Here is a 27,377-nt window from a genome sequence, read left to right on the forward strand (position 1 = left end):
GGAGGGCAGTGTGTTTGGTTATGACCACCCACCCTCACTTCTTAGCAGTGCTTTCTGGCTCTTCTAGGGTTGGATAGGGGCAGGGAGAAAGGAGACAGAGGAACAGATAGGGCCTTATTGAATAGTTCAGCTGTATTATGGTGTCACATTTTAGGAGCAGGCAGGCAGTTTTGGGCCCTTTCTCATGCGTTCCTGAGTAATTCTCCTGGTAGGGATCTCTGACAGCCGTTCACTACCTCAGGTAATACAGTTTCTAGGAAGCCACTAAGAGTCCTCCTACCACCTGCCTCTGGGGGTCCTGGGCAGCCTCTTCCTTACCCCTGGCAGGAAGCTTTTCAGGGCAGCGTCCTCCTTAAAATCAATGGTTTTCTCTATTATGGAATTCCTATTTGGCCCATATAAAACATGCAAACACCTTTGTTTGGCTTAACTTGAAGTACGGGCCACTCCCAGCTCGTCTTTATCGCTTCTATCTGCCCCATTATTTCAACTTGGCCACAGCCTTTTGCCTTTGGATTGTATTCAGATGGGATAGCAGTTCCCGTGTTCTCCAGCCTTCAGGGACGTGAGCTAATCAGTTTGAATGGTTAATTAGAAGTTCCTGTTCAGGCAGTTCATTAGCTTTAAAATGAAGCAGCAGCATTTTCCCATCCATGAGAATTGGGTGAGGAGGGAGTTCATACAACACACAACCCTTTCAAAAGTCTTCAGTGTAATTAAAAAAAATGCCCAGCGTGGTGGCTCACATCTGTAATCCCAGTACTTTGGGCAGCTCAGGTAGGCAGATCATAAGGTCAGGCTTTGGAGACTACCCTGGCAAACATGGGGAGACCCTGTTTCTATTAAAAATTCAAAAATTAGCTGAGTGTAGTGGTGGGCCCCTGTAATTCCAGCTACTCAGGAGGCTTAGGCAGGAAAATCCCTTCAACCTGAGAGGCAGAAGTTGCAGTGAGCCGAGATCATGCCACTGCACTCCAGCCTCGGGAACAGAGCAAGACTCTGTCTTAAAAAAGAGAATTTTTAGTCCTGTTTTATAAAGGTAAGAGGTAGATAATAACCTATTCTGGCAAAACTGGTTCTTGCCCACGCCATTTGAAAAGTCTAGAACCTGATTGTAAATGAAAGGATTCTTGACAACTACTGTTTGGCGCTTGATCTTTGACTCCAATGCCAAACGTGGAGAAGACAGCATGTTTCCACTGTTCTGAAAACAGTAGCTAATCTGTGCTTCCCTTTGCTGTCTCGAGTATAGTAAAACATTTATGAGGTACAGAGGCTTGCAGAAAAGTATTTTAGAAGTGGAGTCAGAACTCCACTGTGGAAAGGGGGCTGAGAGAATCATGAATCCGATTCCTTCTCTTGCCAGAGGAGACTCAGATTTGTGATGTGGTTTCTCTGGGTAAACATGAGTAAGTAACAGAAGAGATCAGTAAAACTCTGGTCCACTGCTTAGAAATTAGTGTTTTATGACCTCCCCTCTGCCAGGGAAATAAGCATGAAGACAGCGCTTTTCCTCCCACTATGTTTAAAACCCAGAAGAGGAGGTGTTCTATTGCTCCACGTGGTGCGCTTTTGAACTGAGAGGGACTGAGCACGGAGAAGCCAGAGTAGCACTGCCCCCACCCCGGGCCACCTGAAACTCATCATGCTGCTTTCTTTGGAGCGGCTGCCAATTTAAAAGAAGACTTAAGGGGTTTCATTTGGCTCTGTGATTCTGCTGGAAGGAGGCCTGAGTAAGGTTGAGCTGAGGTTGCAGAGGAAAGGGGCCGTTTGTCCCACAACCTGAACAAAACAGAACTATGATGAAGCAGCATTGTCCATCTGAGGTAATACCCAAGGTACATTGCCTCATGTCAAGAAAATCAAGGACGTGAATACACATGGAGTGAGGTTAAGAATGGAGGTTTTACAGGCAAAAGAAGAAAAGAGAACATCTCTCTCTTCTGCAGAGAGAGAGAGGGGCTTCTGAGTGTGTTTTCTGGTTTTCTGGTGAACTGCACAAGGTTTTATAGACTTCTTGAGGAGGTGGTGTTTGATTTACATAGGGTCCAAATATGGGTTGGACCAGGTGAGAGCTTTACATAGCTCGTGAAGAAGCTGGCTATCCACCCGAATCTTCTTATGCATATAGGTTTTCTACTTGGCCAGTGCATGTTGTCTGTCCCTTACTGCACTTGTTGTTGATAAAGAAAAAGGAAGATGAAGCCGTCAGGTTGAGCATGCCTGGCACCCAAGTAGCCTCCTATTGTTACAGCTGCTGGCATTCGCCTGTGCAAGCTTCCAGCTTGCTTGTCTATATCTGCAGCTCGATTTTACAGGCCGCTCTTTGTTAGAAATGGTTTTGGGGCTGCTTTTTATTCAAAGGGAAACCTTACCAAAGAATTCCTTACTTTCAATCTCTGACTAAATAATTTCTTTAGAACTCCTGTATCAATGGGACTTCTGGATTACATTTGAAGTAGTTTTGGCTGATCATCAACTCTGCCTCCACTTAATAGTGAATGCTTTTATTTTCTATGTTTCAAGGAGGGACTCTGCTTCTTGCCCTTCTTCAGAATAGCAGTGTGGAAATTGCATTTAAGAACACCTGTTGGGCACAGTGGCTCACACCTGTAATCCTAGAAATTTAGGAGGCTAATATGGGAAAATTGCTTCAGGCCAGGAATTTGAGAGCAGTCTGGGCAACATAGCGGTACCCCATCTCTCAAAAAAAAATTACTGGGTGTGGGGATGCATACCTGCTGCCTTGTTGGCCCAGCTTCTGTCAGGAGGCCATGGCAGAAAGGTCACTTGAGCTCAGGAGTTTGGGGCTGCAGTGAGCTATGGTCATGCCACTGTACTCCAGCCTGGGTGACTCCATCTCTTGAAAAACACAACAAAAACCAACAAAAGCCCACTTTCTATCTGGAATGGGAACTGGTAGACCCTTATGACAGTGAGTGACTCAGAGGCAGAGCAAACGTTTGGCCACAGTTTTAATGGTGCAATTTGAACCTTGTGTTTGTCCTACTGACCAAGACTGTGGCTGTCTTAGGGTCCTCCATATGGTCTGGCCTTGGAGGAGAAGAAACTGTTCTTGTTCAACACTTTCTGTTTGTGGAGCCCAAGATAAGAACTTTATGTTTGTTTCACAGATGAGAGGGTGCTAAATAGCTTGCTTAGAATCACACAAGTCAGAGGTAGGAGGGCCACGTTCTTTAACCAGTTTGTGAGTAGATGTCTTCCCAAGAACGTACAGCTGATGGCATAATGCTGACCTTAAGCCTAGGTTAATCAAATTGATGTTTAATGAAAAGCAATAGATTTCCTCCTGTAGCCCAAGAAAGAGCCACTTGACTACAGCTAATCGGTGAGAGAAATACCTCTCTCAAAGGAATAGGTGATCAGAATTCATGGGCAGCAATGGGACATAGGAATGTGGAAATGAGAGGTGTGGGCTCCAGGGATGCTGGAGAAAACTCCTCCTCCAGTATTCCCTAACTCTCGAATGCTGCTGTCTTTTCAATACAAATACAAACCCAGTCTGTTGTTTTGCACTGCCCCGTGCCCTGAATCTCTTGTTTGTGGACTGTATCCTCCAGTAACTTATTCAAGCAAGGATACACTGAAGCAAATTGTTCTGAAATATGACTTTATTTCTTTTACACTTACATGACTGGTGGGGCATAGAATTTTTGATTGAAAATAATTTCCTATTCAAGTTTTAAAGATACTACTCCATTATTTCCCAGCTTCTGGTAGTGCTGTTGAGAAGCCTGAAATCATTCTGATTTTTGATTCTTTGTAAATACTGTTTTTTAAAAAACTTTTCTGAAAACTTAGGAGAGCTGTTTTCCTTTGTCATATATTGCAGAGTTTCAAGACAATGTTCCTTGGTGTGAGTTTGTGTTCATGTGTTTAAACCTAGGAGGTTATGTTATTCAACTTGAGAAATTGCCTTTTTTTTTTAACTTTTATTTAAGTTCAAAGGTTCAAGCACAGGTTTGTTATTTAGGTAATGTCTGTCATGAGGTTTATTGTACAGATCATTTCATTACTCCGGTATTAAGCCTAGTCCCATTTAGTTGTTTTTCCTGATCTTCTTCCTTCTCTCATTCTCCACTCCCTGAAAGGCTCTAGTGTGTGTTGTTCTTCCGCCTGTTGTATGTTCCTGTGTTCTCATCATTTAGCTCCCACTTGCAAGTGAAAATATCTGGTATTTGGATTTTGTGTTCCTGCATTAGTTTGCTAAGAATAATAGTCTCCAGCTTCATCTATGTCCCTGAAGAGAACACGATCGCATTCTTTTGTGGCTGCCTAGTGTTTTTTGTTGTATATGTACCACATTTTCTTTATCCAGTCTACCATTGATGGGCATTTAGCTTGATTCCATATTTTTGCTATTGTGAACAGTGCTGCCATGGACTTATGCGTGCACATGTCTCTATAACAGAAGGATTTATATTCCCTTGGGTACATAACTAGTAACCCATTACTAGGTTTGCTGAATCAAATGGTATTTCACTCTTTAGGTCTTTGAGGAATCATGACACTTTTTCACAATGGCAGAACTAATTTGCATAACCGAATACAGTGTGTAAGTGTTGTTTTTCTCTCTAACTTTGCCAGTATGTGTTTTTTTTTTTTTTTGCTTTATTAATTGCCATTATGACTGGTGTGAGATGGTATCTTATTATAATTTTCATTTGCATTTCTCTAATAATCAGTGACGTTGAGATTTTTTAATATGATTGCTTGTTGCATATATGTCTTGTTTTAAAAGTGTCTGTTTATGTTCTTTGCCCACCTTTTTATGGGTTGTTTGTTTTCCTCTTGTAAATTTAATTTCCCTACCGATGTTTGATATTAGATTTTTGTGGAATGCATAGTTTACAAACATTTTCTCACATTCTGTAGGTTGTCAGTTTTCTCTGTTGATAGTTTATTTTGCTGTGTGAAAGTTTCTCATTTTAATTTGACCCGTTTTCAATTTTGCTTTTGTTACCTTTTCTTTTGGCATGTTCATGATGAAATCTTTGCCTGTGCTTATGTTTTGAATGGCATTGTCTCGTGTCTTGCAGAGCTTTTATAATTTTTGGTTTTACGTATCAGTGTTTAATCTATCATGAGCTAATTTTTGTATGTAATGTAAAGAAGGGGTCTAGTTTCAGTCTTTTGCATATGGCTATCCAGTTATCCTGGCATCGTTTATTGAATAGGGAGAATCTTTTCCCCCTTGCTTGTTTTTGTTAAGTTTGCCAAAGATCAGATAGTTGTAGAAGCTTGGTTTTGTTTCTGGATTCTCTATTCTGTTCCATTAGTCTATGTGTTTGTTTTTGTACCAGTACTATGCCGTTGTTTCCTGTAGCCCTGGAATGCAGTTTGAAGTCTGGTAGCATGTCGCTTCCAGCTTTGCTCTTGGTGCTTAGGATTGCCTTGGCGGTTTTTGGTTCCACATAAATTTTTCAAAAGCTGGTTTTCTGAAAAGAATAATAAAACTCAACCTACTTCTTAACATTTTTCAAGAACCCAAATGAAATCATGACTGCTCTTGGAGATGGCACTCTGTATGTTTCAATTTACTACCCATTTACTGGTCTATTAAAATCATACTGGTTAAAAAATAATAAACTTGAAGCTAGACCAATGAAGGAGAAAGGGAAGAGATTCAAATAACCACCATCAAAAACAATAAGGGCAATATTACCACTGACCCCACAGAAATACAAACCACCCTCAGAGAATATTATGTAGGCACTTTTTTTCCTTTAATTTTGAGATGAAGTTTTGTGCTTGTTGTTCAGGCTGGAGGGCAATGGTGAGATCTCGGCTTAGTGCAACCTCTGCCTCCTGAGTTCAAGCTATTCTCCTGCCTCAGCTTCCTGAGTAGCTGGGATGACATGCATGTGCCACCATGTCTGGTTAATTTTGTATTTTTAGTAGACGTGGGGTTTCTCCATGTTGATCCAGCTGGTCTTGAACTCCCAATCTCAGGTGATCAACCCACCTTGACCTCCCAAAGTTCTGGGATTGCAGATGTGAACCACTGAACCTGAAAAAATTGAGAAATCTAGAAGAAACTGATAAATTCCTGGTCACAACCACCCTCCCTGAGATGCAAGTTTGGTTTAACATATGCAAATTGATAAATGTCATCGTCACATAAACAGAACTAAAGAAAAAAAATTACCCACATGATTATCTCAATGGATGCAAAAACAGCTTTTGATAAAATTCAACTTTCATTTGTGTTAAAAACTCTCAATAAACCAGGTATTGAAGGAGCATACCTCAAAACAATAAGAGTCACATGTGACAAAACCACAGCCAGCATCATACTGAATGGACAAAAGCTGAAGGCATTCCCCTTAAAAATTGGCACAAGATAAAGATGCCCTCTCTCCCCACTCCCATTCAGCATAGCTTTGAGGGTGTTCTTTGCTCTTGGATTTCTAATTCTTTTAATTGTGATGTTGGGTAGTTAACTTGAGATCTCAATTTTGTTTTTGAGATGGAGTGTTGTTCTCTCAACCAGGCTGGAGTGCAGTGGTGTGATATGGGCTCACTGCAACATTTATCTCCTGGGTTCAAGCAGTTCTCCTGCCTCAGCCTCCTGAGTACCTGGGATTACAGGTATGTGCCACAACACCAGCTAATTTTTGTATTTTTAGTAGAATGGGGTTTCACCATGTTGGTCAGGCTGGTCTCAAACTCCTGACCTTGTAATCTGCCCGCCTTGGCCTCCAAAAGTGCTGAGATTACAAGAGTGAGTCACCGCAGCTGTCCCGAGTTCTCACTTCTTGATGTGAGCATTTAGTACTATAAATTTCTCTCCACACTACTTGACTAGCTGCATCCCAGAAACTCTGGTAAGTTGTACCTTAGTTCTCATTACTTTCAAAGAACTTCTTAATCTTCTTGAATTCTGCCTTAATGTCATGATTTTCCCAGGAGTCATTCGGGAGCAAGTTACTCAGTTTCCATGTAAGTGTATGGTTTTGAATGAATTTCTTAGTCCTGATTTCAAATGTGATTGCATTTGCTTTGTGACCTAAGGTATCTTCTATACTTATGAATGATCTATGTGTTGAGTTGAAAAAATGTGTATTCTGCAGTCATTGGATGAAATGTTCCTTGAATATCAATTCCATTTGGTCTGTAGTAAAGATTAAATTTCATGTTGATTGGTTGGTTTTCTGTCTGGAAGATCTGTCCAGTGCTGAAAGTAGGATGTTGTAGTCTCCAGCAATTACTGTGTTAGGGTTTATCTCTCTCTTTCTTGTTTGCTGCGTGTGTCTGCTCTTTTTTCTCTCTCTGTCTGTCTCTATTTCTATCTTTGGAATTCTGATCATTTTAGTGTTGAACCTGTTCAAATTTTCTTCCGGATTTCAACTTTTTTCTTATCGCTATTTCTGGAAGACATAAGGCTCATCTACTCAACTTTGTTGTCTTACTATTCTAACAAGAATTTTTCACAAGTTCTGCTGTCATATTTTTAATTTCTAAGCGTTTACTTTTTCTTTAAATTTGGTTCTAGTTTCATGAAAATGGTAACACTTTTATCTCTTCGAGAATATTCATATTCATATGGGTTTCAGAAGGTCTTATCTCCTAGCACAGTTCTCATTCAGGCTGCATTTATGTGTCTTCTTGCTCTGGTCTCAGCCATTCATGTTAGAAGCTTTGCTCAGACGCCTGGTGACCCTTAGCTGTCTGTGTCTGTTAGAAAAAAATGGAGCACTGAAAGGCTAAAAGCTGATGGAAGTTCTGTGATTGTAACATTTTGTGGGTGGTGGTCTTGCTGGGTCAGACCTTTTCTTCTTGAGCAAGAGAGATTCTCTCTAGAGAAAAATCATCTTAACTTCTGACCAAGTGTATCTGCCACCCTTATTGGAACTCAGTGGTAGGAAAACCTGAAGGATCTCAGTGTTCAGTGTGTGCGTTTAAGCACTTGTGTCTAGAGAGCTCCTGCCTAGAGACACCAAATTTTACCCTATAGAGAGGAAACCTCCACCCTGCCACCACCGTGGGATGCAGTCACCGATTCTAGGGAGAGGATCTGGGATCTACTTACTACTGAAACATAAATTCCCTAGGTAAATTTAGCTGCCAACTCTTGAACCCTTGGGGATCCTGGTTGCCTTCCTGCCACTGGCTTGGGATTTAGCATCTCTGTGTCTACTGTGAGGTGTTACTGACAGCTTCTCCTTGCCAGTTTTCTATATGCTGAAGGGATTGTCTTGATTTTCTTTTTATCTTTGTTGGTTTATTTATTTTTAATCATCCCATGTTAATGTGGTTTAATGATGGAGCGAAGGCATATGCAGGTATTCAACCAAACATCTTAGCTGAAGTCTGTGTATTTCTCTTGTAGTAAAATCTTGGTCATTCTATGTTTCAGTTAATCAAATTTTTATATATGCATTCTGATTTGAAGATGATGTGAGGGAAGAGAGAGAGAAAGAAAGAGAGACTCAGACGGACAGAGACAGGGTGAGAGAGAGAGGCTACTGTGACAAATCTGTGGGTCTGTGTATTTGGAATTCAATAGGAATTTAGCCCTGTTTTCTGTCTAAAAAGCAAAAGTGTCCAGACAATGGATCTTGAACTAGGCTAAGAATCTTTGAGGCAATGACGCAGATCCAGTTGTGTTCAATTTTTAGTCCTTAGGCTGAAAGGGAAAATAACGTAAAACACATTTTAAAAAATTTATGGCTGGGCGCGGTGGCTCAAGCCTGTAATCCCCGCACTTTGGGAGGCCGAGGTGGGTGGATCACAAAATCAAGAGATCGAGACCATCCTGGTCAACATTGTGAAACCCTGTCTCTGCTAAAAATACAAAAAATTAGCTGGGCATGGTGGTGCGTGCCTGTAATCCCAGCTACTCAAGAGGCTGAGGAAGGAGAATTGCCTGAACCCAAAAGGCGGAGGCTGTGGTGAGCTGAAATTGTGCCATTGCACTCCAGCTTGGGCAACAAGAGCGAACCTTCATTTCTAAAAAAGAAAAAAATTTTCTGAAAGTGGTGTTTTCTGATTTGCTCTCAGATAATTAGATATAGAAGGTAGCCATACATGTTTGGCTAACTCAGCATTCGTTGCTCCATTCAGCGAATTCATCTTTATATTCATGTTCTTTCTCTCCAGCTTAATATCCAAAATTTAAAAGTGAGGAATGCAGAATAGTTGAACTAAAAGAAACAGATCAACCACAACCTGCTTCTTCTTCCTCTCACCCAAAGAAAACCATTGTTAACATTTTGCTATATTCTCTTTATGTACTTTTCTCAGGTACTTTTATTCGAATATATTTTTGATCATAAAATCGTCTTAGACAATAAGTTGTCAGAGAAGAACACCCACTCTTTTTACACTCCAGGCTTCCAGCTTGAAGGTGACTGACTTGGGAATCCTGTATTTTAACAAGATATGATGTTGATATGGAATCTTTTATTGGACTGTTCTGAGGTGTTCTCTTTTTAGCATACTCTCCTTCATCCCCTTCTTCCCTGTTATACACACACATACACATTCACGCATACACGCATTCTTTCTTTCTCTCTCACATGCACATTCTCATACGCAAATACAAGCATGCTCATACACGGGCACACACACAGGCACGTGCATGCACACACTCACACTCATGTGAACCAACATGCACATACACACTCTCCTTCATCTCTTTCCTCCCTGCTACACACACATACTCTAACACTCATATGCACATGTGCACACACACATATGTACAACATGCAATGTGTCAGAAGGCCATGTAGAACATGATTGTTACTCTCCAAAAGGAAGGACACCCACACTTTTGCAATGGAAAAAACAGCTCTGTTTTTGTAAAAAAAAAAAAAAAAAGAATTTTCTATTAGGCCTAGAAAGAAACTTAAAAAGTGTTTCTTCTTTTATCTAATCGGAACTTGTGTATGTGCACACACCCGTGTGACAGAAAGAGCCAGGGAGAGAGGGAGGGAGAAGAGGTGAAGGCAAGGAGAGAGAGAACGATTAAAAAGCAAGTGCACTGTGGCAAGCTCGTCTGGACTAAGTGAGAAGCAGGTGGTTGTGGTGATGAGATAGGAGCTTGGAATGCTTCCTGGTACCAAGACTGTCATAAGTGGAATTGGGGTCTGAAAAAGTGACAGCAAAATTCAGCGTTCCTTTGACAACCACTCAGAAAATAGAATGTGAGGAAGCAGAAGGAAGGGAAGGTGTGGGGCCAGCCATGAGAATGCATCCCGCTGCTCCACGGATGCCTAGAAATGCTGGTCACTTATAGGGCACAGGTGAGGGGAAGTCTGGACTGGTGGCAGTAGTGCTGCCAAGCCATGTAGCCTGCTCTCTCAAGGGTGAATGTTCTTGCATAAGTAGTGGGGAAGATTATTCCCTAGTTTATATAGGCCCCATTTGTCCTAGACACAGATTTTAATGTTCTCAGGTGATCGCTTGCTTGATTGTCTGTGTAAAAGATCAGCAATCCTTTTTTTTTTTTCTGGAAAGGACTAGGCAGTAAATATTTTAGGCTTGGCAGCCCATATGGTCTCTGTCACAGCTACTCATCTCTGTGGTTGTGGTGTGAAAGCAGCCATAGAAATGGGTAATAAAGGAGTGGGGCTGAGTTCCAAAGTACTTTTATGAGAACTGAAAATTGCATTTTATATAATTGTTGACATGTCCCAAAATATTGTTACTTTTTTGAATTCTTTCACATTCGTGGCTCATGAGCTGTCTGACAAGAGACGACAGGCAGGAATTGGTGGATGGGCCATGGTTGCCCAAACCCTGTGTCCAAATCATGGCATTGTACAAGCAGGAGGGATCTCTGACCCTCTCTTTTTTTCCTCTTTCCTTCTTTTCAGTTTCTCATTGTGCTGATTTGGAAACCAGAAATCGAAAGCTCTGGGAAGTGAACTCTTTCTGACTTAACCTGTTAGTGGCAGTGTTAGGATAAAATGTCAGGTCTCAAGGAGCACTTCTTAGAGCCCAGATCAGACTGAATGCTGCTTTTGTGATTGCAGAAGGCATACCATCCTCTGGTACACTAGCTCCTTAGCGTCACCCTGAATCTGAAACTTAGTTCTTCATAATGTCTTTTGTTCTATGATACCTCAGTGCATCATTTGCTAATTTGCGCCAGTTATTCTGTTTAACACAACTGAGATATAGACATAAGCAAAGTTCCTACCCTTTAGGAACTCACTTCTTCAGGGCCTGGTTTTGATAATCCAGACAAAGCTACTTAAATGTAGTTTTATCCTTAAAAGCAAAATCGGCTGCACTTATGTAAGTTACAATAATAATTAGAATTTAGGAAAAATGCCTTCTTAAAACAAGAAGGCAAAGAGAATAAAAAATAAACATCCAAGTCACCCTCTGACTGTGCGTTGGTTTTAAAACGACAAGACTATTATTTTAAGTGAACACAAGGAAAATTTTGCTACCAAGCGAGTACAATTTCTAACAGGTGATACATCGACTCCTCTGATTCCAGACATTTCCGAAAGTGCCCTTACTACCTACATTACTTCCTTCTGTAAAGCTCTACTGATTAAGACTTTATCTTTTGTGGTTGGATTTTTGCTTTTGGAATTACAACCTGCTTTTCAAGTCACATTTTGTAAATTAGTTGAGGTATCTTGCTGAGTGATAAAGTCTGAGTCAGAAACTTCCTGAAAAGTGCCTCGTGAACTCGTGAGGCATCATGGCAAAGATCCCAATTGTTGGACTGAGGCAGAGAGGTAGAAAGAAGAACACAGATTTTAAGGTCTGACAGATGTAAGTATAGGTCCCACCTCCACCACGTATTAGATGTGTAATGTTAAATGAGCTACTATACCTCTTTGAGCCTCAGCTTTCCTCTCTGTAAAAAGAAGATGTTAAACCTTCCCTTGCACTATTGTTGTAGGGATTAGAGATGATGTCAATAAAAATGTTTCCAGCATGCTCGCTATTCAACGTACCTTGGATAGACTTATTTGGCCAGTTCACTGCAAAGGGTAATATACACGAGTAAGATTTTTTCTTTTCTTCAAAATAGACTTTTTGGGATTAAACTCTAAAAAAGTGTTAAATAAATGAATCAAGATCTTTTTTCATTTCTGTTGTTGAAGTATTTGCCTTCTTACGTTTGGTAATGTTAGGATTTTCCACAGAAGAAGTTGACACTTTCCTTCTTAATCATACTGGCAATACCATGTTTCAACACTAGTGACTATTTTCTTTTCGAAAAGTGTCATTTTTCTAGCTTCCCTTGAAAAATCAGCTAAGTGTCACATTATCCCTGCTTCTGCTAATCTTTCAAAATGCTCACCACCATAGTCATAACATTTTCTTCATGCTCAAGTTTATTTAAAAAATGTTCTAAAGACAGTGTTGCTGAATTATTATTTGTTTAATAAAAATTAGGCTTTTAAATATAAAAACATAGATTTATTATAAAGCCTCTAGAAAGCAAAGAAAAATAGATTTGAAAAATACCTTGTTTAATCACATAAAGCTAGGCAGAGTTAAATCACTGTTTCCATTTTGGTACATTTTATTTTAATCTTTTCACTATTTTAATGTTTTTCTTTATATCCATAATGGTGATAACATGATGTATATATGAACATGTATATATTATATAAATATATAAAATACATAAATATATCTTTTAAAAATGGTATCTGTAGGCCGGGCGCGGTGGCTCAAGCCTGTAATCCCAGCACTTTGGGAGGCCGAGGCGAATGGATCACGAGGTGAAGAGATCGAGACCATCCTGGTCAACATGGTGAAACCCCGTCTCTACTAAAAATACAAAAAATTAGCTGGGCTTGGTGGCGCGTGCCTGTAATCCCAGCTACTCAGGAGTCTGAGGCAGGAGAATTGCCTGAACCCAGGAGGCGGAGGTTGCGGTGAGCCAAGATCGCGCTATTGCACTCCAGCCTTGGAAAAAAGAGCGAAACTCCGTCTCAAAAAATAAATAAATAAATAAATAATAAAAATGGTATCTGTTTATTTATTATATATAAATATATATCTAATGACTATATATCTAAATAGTACATAACCAATAATCAGAATATTCTCTCAGTATTTTAGAAATTTATGTAAGAATAAACTAGATACTGATAAAAAAGTCACATTCTTTATGCACAAATCTTGTAAGTAGCTACTGTTAAAGAGAGGATACTATTTACCTAGAAGAAAGTGGGGTTGTCAAACACTATATAACCATTCATGGGGTGAATGTCTTTTTTATTTTAGGACTCTGGCTGATGGATCCAAGAGGTAGATGCGTGATGTCAAAATATTCTCTTTTATAGGTAATTACAATTTACAATGAAAGATACAGAGGCCACAAGGTAGTAGAGTTGAGTTATATTAACAGAAAACCTTGTTAGAGAAAAGAACCACCTCTCACTATCATGTTCAATGGCAAAGATTAATAGAAGGTACAGCAAAATGGACACACATGCGAGTATACCCACATTGATATTGGAAGTAACTTTTTTCTTATATACTATAAATCATATCCCAGAATATACTCATAATGTGTACACTTATTGGGATATTACAATCAACGTACAAAATATGTACCATATGTACATTGACTGTGATGTACATATGTGTACACAATACAGATGTACAAAAAATGTACATAATCTGTACAATATGTACATTTATATGTACATAATGTGTACACAGTAGGTATGTACATAATGTGTACAATATGTAAATATATTGTAATATTACAATGATTTCATATAATCACAACAGCATATATAATCACAGTACACATATAATACATAATATCAATATAAATGTACATATTGCACACATTATATACATTTACATTTATTGTAATATGATATGTACACATGTACATCATGCACACGTGCAGATTTGCGGTATATACACGTGTACATAAGTGTGCACAGTATGTACATATGTACACTAAACATATGTTCATATAATGTAGATATGTACCTTCTGTACAGGAGTACACAGTATGTACAATATATACACGTATATACTAGGTACACATATAGGTGTATACCCACTTTGGTAACCGGAGAGATTTCTATCTAATATACTAAATATAAAATCCCAGAATGTAGTCATAGTGTGTACATTTATTGTCGTATTGTGATAAATGTATTAAATAAGCACAATCTGTACATGTACTCTGCTGTACATAGGTGTACACAATGCACAGGTACAAAAATGTACATAATCTGTAAAATATGTACCTATATATTTCTATAATGTGTACACAATGCATAGGTACATAATGTGTACACTATGTACATTCCTTAAAATATCAGTGATAAAATATATATAATCACAGTAAGATATATAATCACACTAATACATATATGTCGTGTAATATCACCAAAAAGTACGTATTGTACACATTAGGTATGTATTAGGTACATATGTATAGTGCACATATTATGAAAATATATATGTATCATGATAACACCATATGTACACGTATACAAATATGTGCCTACAATTTAAACAATGTACACATGCAGAAATAGGTGCAAACTACATACCTATGCACAGCAGGCTATTACTACAGTTCTGCTCGTAGCAGCCTCAATGCCCACCCTGGCTGCTTAAAGACCCCCGATTAGGGGGCTGTACCCACAGCCCCTGCCAGAGGGCCCATAACAGCTACCAGGCCCACGCTGGCTGCTTAGGGACCCCCTGCCTAGGGCGCTGTGCCCACAGCTGCTGGGGCCCGGCTATTTTGAAAATGTGGTGTAATATGATACTGGCAACCATATCACACAGAAATGATAATGTTATTGTGGTTCTTTACATATTAGGCAATAGTTCTAGTTACACATTTGACATATTGACAAAAATGTCATCCTCACCCCATTGATATTAGAATTGAAAGCATAGGAGGGTTTCACCCCTTGCAATGTTTAATTCAATATAATTGTTTTCTTGTTTACATTAGTGACCATATCAGAGCACGGTGTACATCTCTTGCAGTATTCGGAATATTTCTCTACAGGCAGCAACATTTTTCTCTCCTTATCTGGATATTAGGAAGAATATCACAGGACCGGCTTACAGCGCCAGTCACATCGTGAGCAATGTCATCTGTAATCCCCTAGTTATTAAGAACAATGTAACGGGGGTCTTGTGTGCTTTTGGAGATATTTGGAGTAATATCCTTTTAGTTTCTGGATATTAGAAACAATACTACAGTGGTGGTGTACACTTCCTGCGATATTAAGAGTATACTCATCCTCTGTCCCTGGGATATTAGGAACGACATCGCAGAAGCGTTGCACTTTGCCTATAATATTGGAACAATCACAGAGTGTACACCTTCTTTCATTGTGAGAGAAATACCTACTTAGGATATGATGGATAATATCACAAAATGAACAGACATGGGTATATACCCACTGTGATATTGGAAGTCATTTTTATCTAATATACTAAATGTCATAACCCAGAAAAAACTCATAATGTGTACACTTATTGGGATATTACACTCAATGTACAGAATATTTAACATATGTACATTGACTGTGATGTACATACATGTACACAATACAGATGTAAAATAAATGTACATAAACTATCATTTGTACGAATATATGTACAAAATGTGCACACAATAGGTATGCACATGTGTACAATATGTACATTTATTGTAATATCACAATGTTATATAATCACAACTGCATATAAAATCACAATACACATGTAATATGTAATATCAACATAAATGTACATATTGCAAACATGTACATTTGCATTTATTGTGATATGATATGTAAACATGTACATCATGTACCCATTATGTACAGATGCACAATATATGCAAGCGTACATATGTGGGTACAGTATGTACATATGTACACTACACATGTGTACATATAATGTAGATATGTACCTTCAGTACCCGAGTACATTCTATGCACAATATGTACGCATATAAACTATGTACACACCTGGGTGTACAACCACTTTGGTAACCGGAGAAATTTCTATCTAATATACAAAATATAATAATTCAGAATGTAGTAATAGTGTGTACATTTATTGGCATAGTGCAATAAATGTATAAAATAGGTACAATCTGTACATTTACCCTGCTGTACATATGTGTACACAATGCACATGTACAAAAAATGTACATACTCTGTAAAATATGTACCTACATATTTCTATAATGTGTAAACAATGTATAGGTACATAATGTATACACTATGCACATTCCTTAAAATATCAGTGATAAAATATATATAATCAAAATAACGCATATAATCACAGTAATATATATATATATCATGTAATATCACAAAAAAGTACATATTGTTCACAGTAGGTACGCAGTAGGACTATATGTATTGTGCACATATGTACATATATATTTATCATAACACCATGTGTACACTTATACAAATATGTGTTCATTATTAAAACTATGTACCTGTGCAGAACAGGCTATTACCACAGCCCCCCTCATAGCAGCCCCAAGGCCCAACCTGGCTGCTTAAAGACCCCCTGGCTAGGGAGCTGTAACCACATTCCCCGCCAGAGGGCCCGTAACAGCTCCCAGGCTGACGCTGGCTGCTTATGGACCCCCTGGCTAGGGCGCTGTGCCTGGCTATTTTGAAAATGTGGTGTAATATGATGCTGGCGACCATATCATATGGAAATGATGTTATTTTGGTTTTTGATATACTAGGCAATAGTTCTAGTTACACCTCTGCCATATTGACAAAAATGTCATCCTCACACCCCTGGACATTAGAATTGAAATCATAAGGGGGTTTCACCCCCTGCAATGTTAAATTCAATAAAATTGTTTTCTTGTTTACATTAGTGACCATATCAGAGCACAGTGTACTCCTCTGGCCGTATTCAGAGGATTTGCCTATGGACAGCAACATTATTCTCTCCTTCTCTGGATATTAGGAACAATATCACAGGACCGGCGGACAGCCCCAGTCATATCGTGAGTAATGTCATCTGTAATCCCTTAGTTATTAGAAAAAATATCACGGGGGTCTTGTGTGCTTTATCAGACACTTGGAGTAATATCTTTTCCGTTTTTGGATATTAGACACGATACTACAGTGGTGGTGTACACTTCCTGCGATATTCAGGGTATAATAATCTTTTGTCCCCAGGATATTAGGTAGTACATTAAAGAAGCCTTGTACTTTGCCTGTGATATTGGAACAATCACAGAGTGAACACTTGCTTTCAAAATGAGAGTAATACCTACTTAAAATATGATGGATAATATCAAAAAATGGACACACATGGGTGTATACCCACTTTGATATAGAAAGAAATGTTTATCTAATATACTAAAAATCATATATCACAATATACTCATAATGTGTACACTTATTGAGATGTTACAATCAATGTGCAGAATACATACCATATGTACATAGAGTGTTATGTACATATGTGTACACAATACAGATTTACCAAAAACGTACATAATCTGTACAATATGTGCAATTACAGTTACATAATGTGTACACAATAGGTATGTAAGAAATGTGTGCAATATGTACATTTATTGTAATCTTAGAATGATATCACAACAGCATATAAAATCACAATACACAAGTAATACATAATATAAATATACATATTGCACACATCGTGTACATTTACATTTATTGTGGTATCACGGTGTGTACACATGCACATCATGTACCCATTATGTACACATGTACAAAATATGCACATGTACATATGTGTGAACAGTATGTGCATGTGCACACTATGTACACGTAAATACATATAATGTTGACATGTACATTTTGTACATGAGTACCTAATATGCACAATATGTACATGTATAAACTATGTACACACCTGGGTGTACACCCACTTTGGTCAATGGAGTAATTTCTAATATGGTAAAAATGATATTTTAGAATGTACTCATAATGTGTACATTTATTGGCATATCACAAGAAATGTATAAAATAGGTACAGTCTGTACATTTATTCTGCTGTGCATAGGTGTACACAATACACATGTAGAAAAAGTGTACATAATCTGTAAAATATGTCCTATATATTTCTATATTGTGTACACAATACATAGGTATATAATGTGTACACTATGCACATTCCTTAAAATATTAGTGATAAAATATATTTAATCACAATAAGATATATAATCACAGTAATATATATTGTCTAATATTACAAAAAAGTACATATTGTACACATTAGGTATGCATTAGGTACATATGTATTTTGCACATATTATGTAAATAGAAATTTATCATGATAACTCCATATGTACGCATGTACATTTATATGCCCGATATTAAAACTATTTACACATGTAGTAATAGGTGCAAACTATGTACCGATGCACAGCACGCTATTACCAAAGCCTCCCTTATAGCAGTCCCCAGGCCAAGCCTGGCTGCTTAGAGACCCCCTGGCAATTGGGCTGTGCCCACAAACACTGCTCGAATGCCTGTAGCAGCCCCCATGCCCACCCTGGCTGCTTAGGGACCCCCTGACTAGGTGTCTGTGCCCACAGCCCATGCCAGAGTGCCCGTAGCGGCCCCCAGGCCAACCATGGCTGCTCGGGGACCCCTGGCTGGGTCGATGTGCTCACAGACCCCACCAAAAAGCCCAGAGCAGCCCCCAGGCCCACCCTGGCTGTTTAGGGGTCCCCTCGCTTGTGGGCTCTGCCCACAGCTGCTGAGGCCCAGCTATTTTGCAAATCCGGTGTAATATGATACTGGCAACCATATTATATAAAAATGATAATCTTATTCTGTTTTTTTGTATATTAAGCAATAGCTCCAGTTACACCTCTGCCATATTGACAAAAATGTCATCCTCATCCCCATTGACATTAGAATGAAAATCATAGGGGAGTTTCATTCCTTGCAATGCTTAATTCAATGTAATTGTTTTCTCGCTTACATTAGTGACCATATCAAAGCATGGTGTACACCTCTTGCCGTATTAAGAGTATTTCCCTATGGGCAGCAACATTTTCCTCTCCTTCTCTGGATATTAGGAACAATACTCCAGGACCAGGGTACAGCCCCAGTCACGTCGTGGGTAATGTCATCTGTAATTCTCTAGTTATTAGAAACAATATCACGGGGGGCTTGTGTGCTTTCTGAGATATTTGGAGTAATATCCTTTCCGTTTTTGAACATTAGAAATAATACTACAGTGGTGGTGTACACATCCTGCGATATTCAGGGTATGGCCATTCTTTGTCCTCAGTATATTATTAACTACATCACAGACGAGTTTTAGTTTGCCTTGATATTGGAGCAATCCGAGAGTGTAAACCTGCTTTCACAATGAGAGAAACACCTACTCAGAATATGATGGATAATATCACAAAATGGACACACATCAGTGTATACCCACTTTGATATTGAAAGTAATTTTTATCTAACATACTAAAAATCATATCCCAGAATATACTTATAATGTGTACTCTTAATGAAATATTACAAAAAATGCACAGAATATGTACCATATGTACATTGACTGTGATGTACATATGTGTGCAGCATACAGATGTACAATAAATATACATAATCTGTACAATATGTACATTTATGTGTACATAATATGTACACAATAGGTATGTCCATAATGTGTACAATATGTACATTTGTAATATCACAATGATATCAGAACAGCATATACAATCACAGTACACATGTAATGCATAATATAAATGTACGTATTTCACACATTATGTACATTTCCATTTATTGTGGTATGACGATGTGTTTACATGTACAGCATGGACCCATTATGTACGGATGTACAATAAATTCAGGTGTAGATATATGTACATAGTATGTACATATGTACACTCTGTACCCATACATACATATAATGTAGATATTTACCTTCTGTACACAAGTACATAATATGCACAGTATGTACATGTACAAAATATGTGCACACATAAGTTTACACCCACTTTGGTAACCAGAGTAATTTCTATCTTATATTCTAAATGTAATATGACAGAATGTACTCATAATGTGTACATTTATTGGCATATCACAATAAATGTATAAAGTATGTAAGATCTGTACATTTACTCTGTGTACCCAATACACAAGTAAATAAAATGTACATAACCTGTAAAATATGTTTCCTTATGTTTCTATAATCTGTGCACAATGCATAGGTACATAATGTGTATAATATGTACATTTGTAATGTCACAATGATATCATATCACAACAGCATATATAATCACAATAAACGTAATACATAATATAAACGTACATATTGCAAACATGTATATTTACATTTATTGTGATATGATGTGTACACATGTACATCATGTACCCATTATGTACAGATGTACAATATATGCACGTGTACATATGTGTGCACAGTATGTACCTATGTATGCTGTGTACACCTATGTATATATAATGTAGACATGTACATTCTGTACATGAGTACATAATAAGCACAACATGTACATGTATAAACTATGTGCGCACCTGGGTGTAAACCCACTTTGGTCACCGGTGTAATTCCTGTCTAATATGCTAAAAATTATATCCCAGAATGTACTCATGTGTACATTTATTGACATATCACAATAAATGTATAAAATAGGTATAGTCTGTACATTTACTCCGCTGTACATATGTGTACAAAATACACATGTAGAAAAAATGTACGTCATCTGTAAAATATGTACCTATTTATTTCTATAATGTGTACACAATGCATAGGTACATAAAGTGTACTCTATGTACATTTCTAAAAATTTCAGTGGTAACATACATATTATCACAATAAGATATATAATCAATAATATGTAGATATCACATAATATCACCAAAAAGTACATATTGTCTATATTAGGTACGTATAAAGTACATATTTATTGTACACATATTATGTACATATATGTTTATTGTGATAATATTATATGTACATGTGTACAAATATGTGCCCATTATGTAAACCATCTACACATGTAGAAATAGGTGCAAACTGTGTACCTGTGAAGAGCAGGGTATCCCCACACCTCCCGCCAAAGGGCCTATAGCAGCTTCCAGCCCCATCCTGGCTACGTAGGGACCCCCTGGTTAGGTGGCTGTGCCCATAGCCCCTGCCAGAGTGTCAGTAGCAGCCGCCAGGCCCTCCCTGGATGCTGAGAGACCCTCTGGCTATGTGGCTGTTGCCACAGCCACCACCAGAGGGCCCGAAGGAGCCCCCAGACAAATCACAAAGGGCCCGTAGCAGCTGCAATGCCCAACCTGGTTGCATAGGGACACCCTCGCTTGGCTGCCATGCCCACAGCTGCTGGGGCCCAGATATTTTGAAAATGTGGTGTAATATGATACTGGCAATCATATCATATGTAAATAATAATTTTATTCTTTTTTATTATATAGTAGGCAATAGCTGTAGTTACACCTCCGCCATTTTGACAAAAATGTCCTCGTCAACCCCTTGAAATTACAAGGATAATTATAGGGGGCGTTAACACCTTGCAATATTTAATTAAATATAATTGTTTTCTTGTTTACATTAGTGAAAATATCACAGCACAGTGTACTCGTCTTGCCGTATTCAGAGGATTTGCCTATGGGCAGAAACATTCCCCTCTCCTTCTCTGAATATTAGAAACATTACCACAGGACCGGCAAACAGCCGCAGTCATATCGTGAGTAATGTCATCTGTAATCCCCTAGTTATAAAAAACAACATCAAGGGGGTCTTTGCACTTTATGAGATACTTAGAGTAATGTTAGGATTTGGGTAATTTACATGAGGGAGAATATTGAGTTGGTGTATACACTCCAAAACACAGTAGAAAAGGGCATTATATATTTTTTCTGACAGATTATATTGAGAGCAATTTTGCTTTTAACATTGGGGTACCTAGATAATATTTAGATTTTTTTCAATTAGCGTAAATTAAGAATTTCAGTATTTTACACAAGAGAGCATATTGAATTGGTGTATATACCCGAAAACAGAGTAGAATAGGGCATTGTATATTATTTCTGACAGATCATATTCAGAGCAAATTTCTTTTAACATTGGGTTGCCCAGAAAATATTTAGATTCTTTACAATTCGCGTAAATTTAGAATTTCCATATTTTAAATAATAGAGCATATTGAGTTGGTGTATATACTCCAAAACAGTAGAAAAGCGCATTTTATATGTTTTCTGACAGATAATATTAAGAGCAATGTTGCTGTTAACATTGGGGTGCGTAGATAATATTTAGATTTTTTTCGATTTGCGTAAAATTAGAATTTCGGTATTTTACATGAGAGAGCATATTGACTTGGTGTATATACTCCAAAACAAAGTAGAATAGCGCATTGTATATTTTTTCTGACAGATTATATTCAGAGAAATTTTGCTTTTAACAATGGTGTGCCTAGATAATATTTAGATTGTTTCAATTCACATAAAATTAGAATCTCGGTATTCTACATGAGAGAGCATATTGAGTTGGTGTATATAATCCAAAACAGTGCAGAAAAGGGCATTGAATATTTTTTCTGACCGACTATATTCAGAGAAATTTTGCTTTTAACATTGGGGTGCCTAGATTATATTTACATTTTTTTCGATTCGTGTAAATTAGAATTTCGGTATTTTACATGTGAGAGCATATTGAGTTGGTGTATATACCCCAAAACAGAGTAGAATAGGGCATTGTATATTTTTTCTGACAGATTATATTCAGAGAAATTTTGCTTTTAACATTGCTGTGCCTAGGTAATATTTAGAGTTTGTTAGATTCACGTAAAATTAGAATTTCAGTATTTTACATGAGAGAGCGTATTGAGTTGGTGTATATACTCCAAAACAGAGTGGAAAAGAGCATTGTATACTTTTTCTTACAGATTATATTCAGAGAAGTTTAGCTTTTTACATTGGGGTTCTTACATATTATTTAGATTTTTTTCGATTGGCGTAAAATCAGAATTTTGGTATTTTACATGAGAGAGCATATTGAGTTCGTGTGTATACTCCAAAACAGAGTAGAATAAGGCATTGTATATTATTTTTGACAGATTATATTTATAGCCATTTTCCTTTAACCTAGGGGTGCCTAGATAATATTTAGAATTTCTTCGATTTGCGTAAAATTAGAATTTCGGTGTTTTACCTGAGAGAGCATATTTAGTCGGTGTATATACTACAAAGCAAAGTAGAAAAGGGCATTGTATATTTTCTCTGACAGACTATATTCAGAAAAATTTTGCTTTTAACATTGGGGTGCCTAGATAATATTTAGATTTTTTTTGCTTCGCGTAAATTTAGAATTTCGGTATTTTACATGAGAGAGTATATTGAGTTGGTTTATATACTCCAAAACAGAGTAGAAAAGGGCATTGTACTATTTTTGACAGAATATATTCAGAGACATTTTCTTTTAACATTGGGGTGCCTAGATGATATTTAGAATTTTTTCGATTCGCTTAAATATAGAATTTCTGTATTTTACATGAGAGAGCATATTGTGTTGGTGTATGTACTCCAAAACAGGATAGATTAGGGCATTGTATATTTCTTCTGAAAGATTATATTCAGAGAAATTTTGTTTTTAACATTTGGGTGCCTAGATAATAGTTAGATTTTTTCTATTTGTTAAAATTATAATTTCGGTATTTTATAAGAGAGAGCATACTGAGTTGGTGTATATACTTTAAAACAGATTAGAATAAGGCATTGTATATTTTTTCTAGCACACTACATTCACAGACATTTTCTTTTAACTTGGGGGTGCCTAGATATTATTTAGAATTTTTTCGATTTGCGTAAAATTAGAAATTCGGTATTTCACATGACAGCGCATACTGAGTTTGTGTATATACTCCAAAACAAAGTGGAAAAGAGCATTGTATATTATTTCTGACAGATTATATTCAGATCAATTTTGCTATTAACATTGGGGTGCCTAGATAATATTTAGAATTTTTTCGGATCCCTTAAATATAGAATTTCTGTATTTTACATGAGAGAGCATATGGAGTTGGTGTATATACTTTAAAAAAGAGTAGAATATGGCGTTGTATATTTATTCTGAGAGATTATATTCAGATAAATTTTGTTTTTAACATTTGGGTGCCTAGATAATATTTAGATTTTTTCGATTTTGTTAAAATTAGGATGTCGGTATTTCACATGAGAGAGCATACTGAGTTTGTTTCTATACTTTAAGGGAGAGTAGAATAAGGCATTGTATATTTTTTCTAACACTCTATATTCAAAGCCATTTTCTTTTAACTTTAGGGCGCCTAGATATTAGTTAGATTTTTTTCGATTAGCTTAAATATACAATTTCTGTATTTTACATGAGACAGCATACTGAGTTTGTCTATATATTCCAATACAGAGTAGAATAAGGCATTGTATATTTTTCCTAACAGACTATATTCAGAGCCATTTTCTTTTAACTTTGGGGCGCCTAGATATTATTTAGATATTTTTCGATTCGCGTAAAATTAGAATTTCGGTAATTGACAGGAGAGAGCGTATTGAGTTGGTGTATATACTACAAAACAGAGTAGGAAAGGGCATTGTATTTTTTTACTGACATATTATATTCAGAGCAATTTTGCTGTTAACATTGGGGTGCCTAGATTATATTGAGTTTTATTTGGTTCGCTCAAATATAGAATTTTTGTATTTTACATGAGAGAGCATATGGAGTTGGTGTATATACTCAAAAATAGAGTAGAATACGGCATTGCATATTTTTTCTGACAAATTATATTCAGAGCAATTTTGTCTTTAACATTGGGGTGCCCAGATAATTTTTAGATATTTTCGATTTGGGTAAAATTAGAATTTCGATATTTTACATGAGAGAGCATATGGAGTTGGTGTATATACTCCAAAATAGAGTAGAATAAGGCATTGTATATTTTTCTAACACAGTATATTCAAAGCTATTTTCTTTTATCTTTGGGTCGTCTAGATATTATTTAGATATTTTTCGATTCGCGTAAATTAGAATTTCGGTATTTTACATTAGAGAGCATATTGAGGTGGTGTATATATGGCAAAACAAAGTAGTAAATTGCATTGTATATTTTTTCTGACATATTATATTCAGAGAAATTTTGCTTTTAACATTGGGTTGCCTACATAATATTTAGATTATTTTCAATTTGCTTAAAAATAGAATATCTGTATTTTACTTGAGAGAGAATATGGAGTTGGTGTATAAACTCCAAAACAGAGTAGAATAAGGAATTGTATATTTTTTATTACAGACTGTATTCAGAGCCATTTCCTTTTAACTTTGGGGAGCCTAGATATTATTTAGATTTTCTTCAATTCACGTAAAATTAGAATTTCTGTATTTTACATGAGAGAGCATACTGAGTTGGTGTATATACTCCAAAACAGAGTAGAATAGGGCATTGTATATTTTTTATGACAGATTATATTCAGAGCAATTTTGCTTTTAACATTGGGGTGCCTAGATAATATTTAGAATTTTTTCGATTCGCTTAAATATAGAATTTCTGTATTTTACATGAGAGAGCATATAGAGTTAATGTATATACTCCAAAAGAGAGTAGAATAGGGCATTGTATATTTTTTCTGACAGATTATATTCAGAGCAATTTTTTTTTAACATTGGGATGCCTAGATAATATTTATATATATTTCGATTCACGCAAAATTAGAATTTCGGTATTTTACATGAGAGAGCATACTGAGTTGGTTTATATTCTCCAAAACAGTAGAATAAGGCATTGTAAATTTTTTCTGACAGAATGTATTCAGAGCAATTTTGTTTTTAACATTGGGTGCGTAGATAATATTTAGATTTTTTTCGATTCGCGTAAAATTAGAATTTCTTTATTTTACATGAGAGAGCATATTGAGTTGGTGTATATACTGCAAAACAGAGTAGTAAAGGGCATTGTATATTTTTTCTAAAAGATTATATTCATAGAAATCTTGCTTTTAACATTGGGTTGCCTAGATAATATTGAGATTTTTTTTGCTTAGCTTAAATATGGAATTTCTGTATTTTACATGAGAGAGCATATGGAGTTTGTGTATATACTCCAAAAGAGAGTAGAATAGGGCATTGTACATTTTTTTTGAGAGATTATATTCAGAGCAATTTTGTTTTTAACATTGGGGTGCCTAGATAATATTTAGATTATTTCGATTTTGTTAAAATTAGAATTATATTTTACATGAGAAAGCATACTGAGTTGGTGTATATACTTTAAAACAGAGTAGAATAAGGAATTGTATATTTTTTCAAACACACTATATTCAGAGCCATTTTCTTTTAACTTTGGGGCGCCTAGATATTATTTAGATTTTCTTTGATTCACGTAAAATTCGAAATTTAAAATTTTACATTAGAGATCATATTGAGTTGGTGTATATACTCCTAAACAGAGTAGGAAAGGGCATTGTATACATTTTCTGTCAGATTTTCTTGAGGGCAATCTTTCTTTTAACATTGGGGCGGCTAGATACTATTTAGATTTTTTTCGATTCATGTAATATTACAATTTCGGTATTTTAAATGACAGTGCATATTGAGTTGGTGTATATACTGCAAAACAAAGAAGAAAAGGGCATCGCATATTTTCTCTGACAGATTATATTTAGAGAAATTTTGCTTTTAACATTCGGGTGACTATGTAATATTTAGATTTTTTTTGATTCTCATAAAATTAGAATTTCGGTATTTTACATGAGAGAGCACACTCAGTTGGTGTATATACCCCAAAACAGAGTAGAATAAGGCATTGTATATTTTTTCTGACAGATTATATTCAGAGCAATTTTGCTTTTAACATTGGGGTGCCTAGATAATATTTAGATTTTTCTCGATTCACGTAAAATTAGAATTTCTGTATTTTACATGAGAGAGCATACTGAGTTGCTGTATATACTCCAAAACAGAGTAGAAAATGGCATTGTATATTTTCTCTAACACACTATATTCAGAGCCATTTTCTTTTAACTTTGGGGGGCCTAGATATTATTTAGATTTTTTTTGATTCGCGTAAAATCAGAATTTCGGTATTTTCATGAGAGAGCATAATAACATGGTGTATATACTACAAAACAGAGTCCAAAAAGGCATTGTATATTTTTTCTGACATATTAAACTCAGAGCAATTTTGCTTTTAACATTGAGGTGCCTAGTTAAATTTTAGATTTTTTTCCATTCGCTCAAATAAAGAATTTTTGTATTTTACATGAGAGAGCATATGGAGTTGGTGTATATACTCCAAAACAGGGTAGAATAAGGCATTATATATTACTTCTGACTGATTATATTCAGAGCAATTTTGTTTTTAACATAGGAGTGCCTAAATAATATTTAGATATTTTCGATTCTAGTAAAATTAGAATTTCTGTACTTTATATGAG

The sequence above is a fragment of the Callithrix jacchus genome, chromosome 20 (assembly GCF_049354715.1).
Source record: "Callithrix jacchus isolate 240 chromosome 20, calJac240_pri, whole genome shotgun sequence".
Taxonomy (NCBI): Eukaryota; Metazoa; Chordata; class Mammalia; order Primates; family Cebidae; genus Callithrix; species Callithrix jacchus.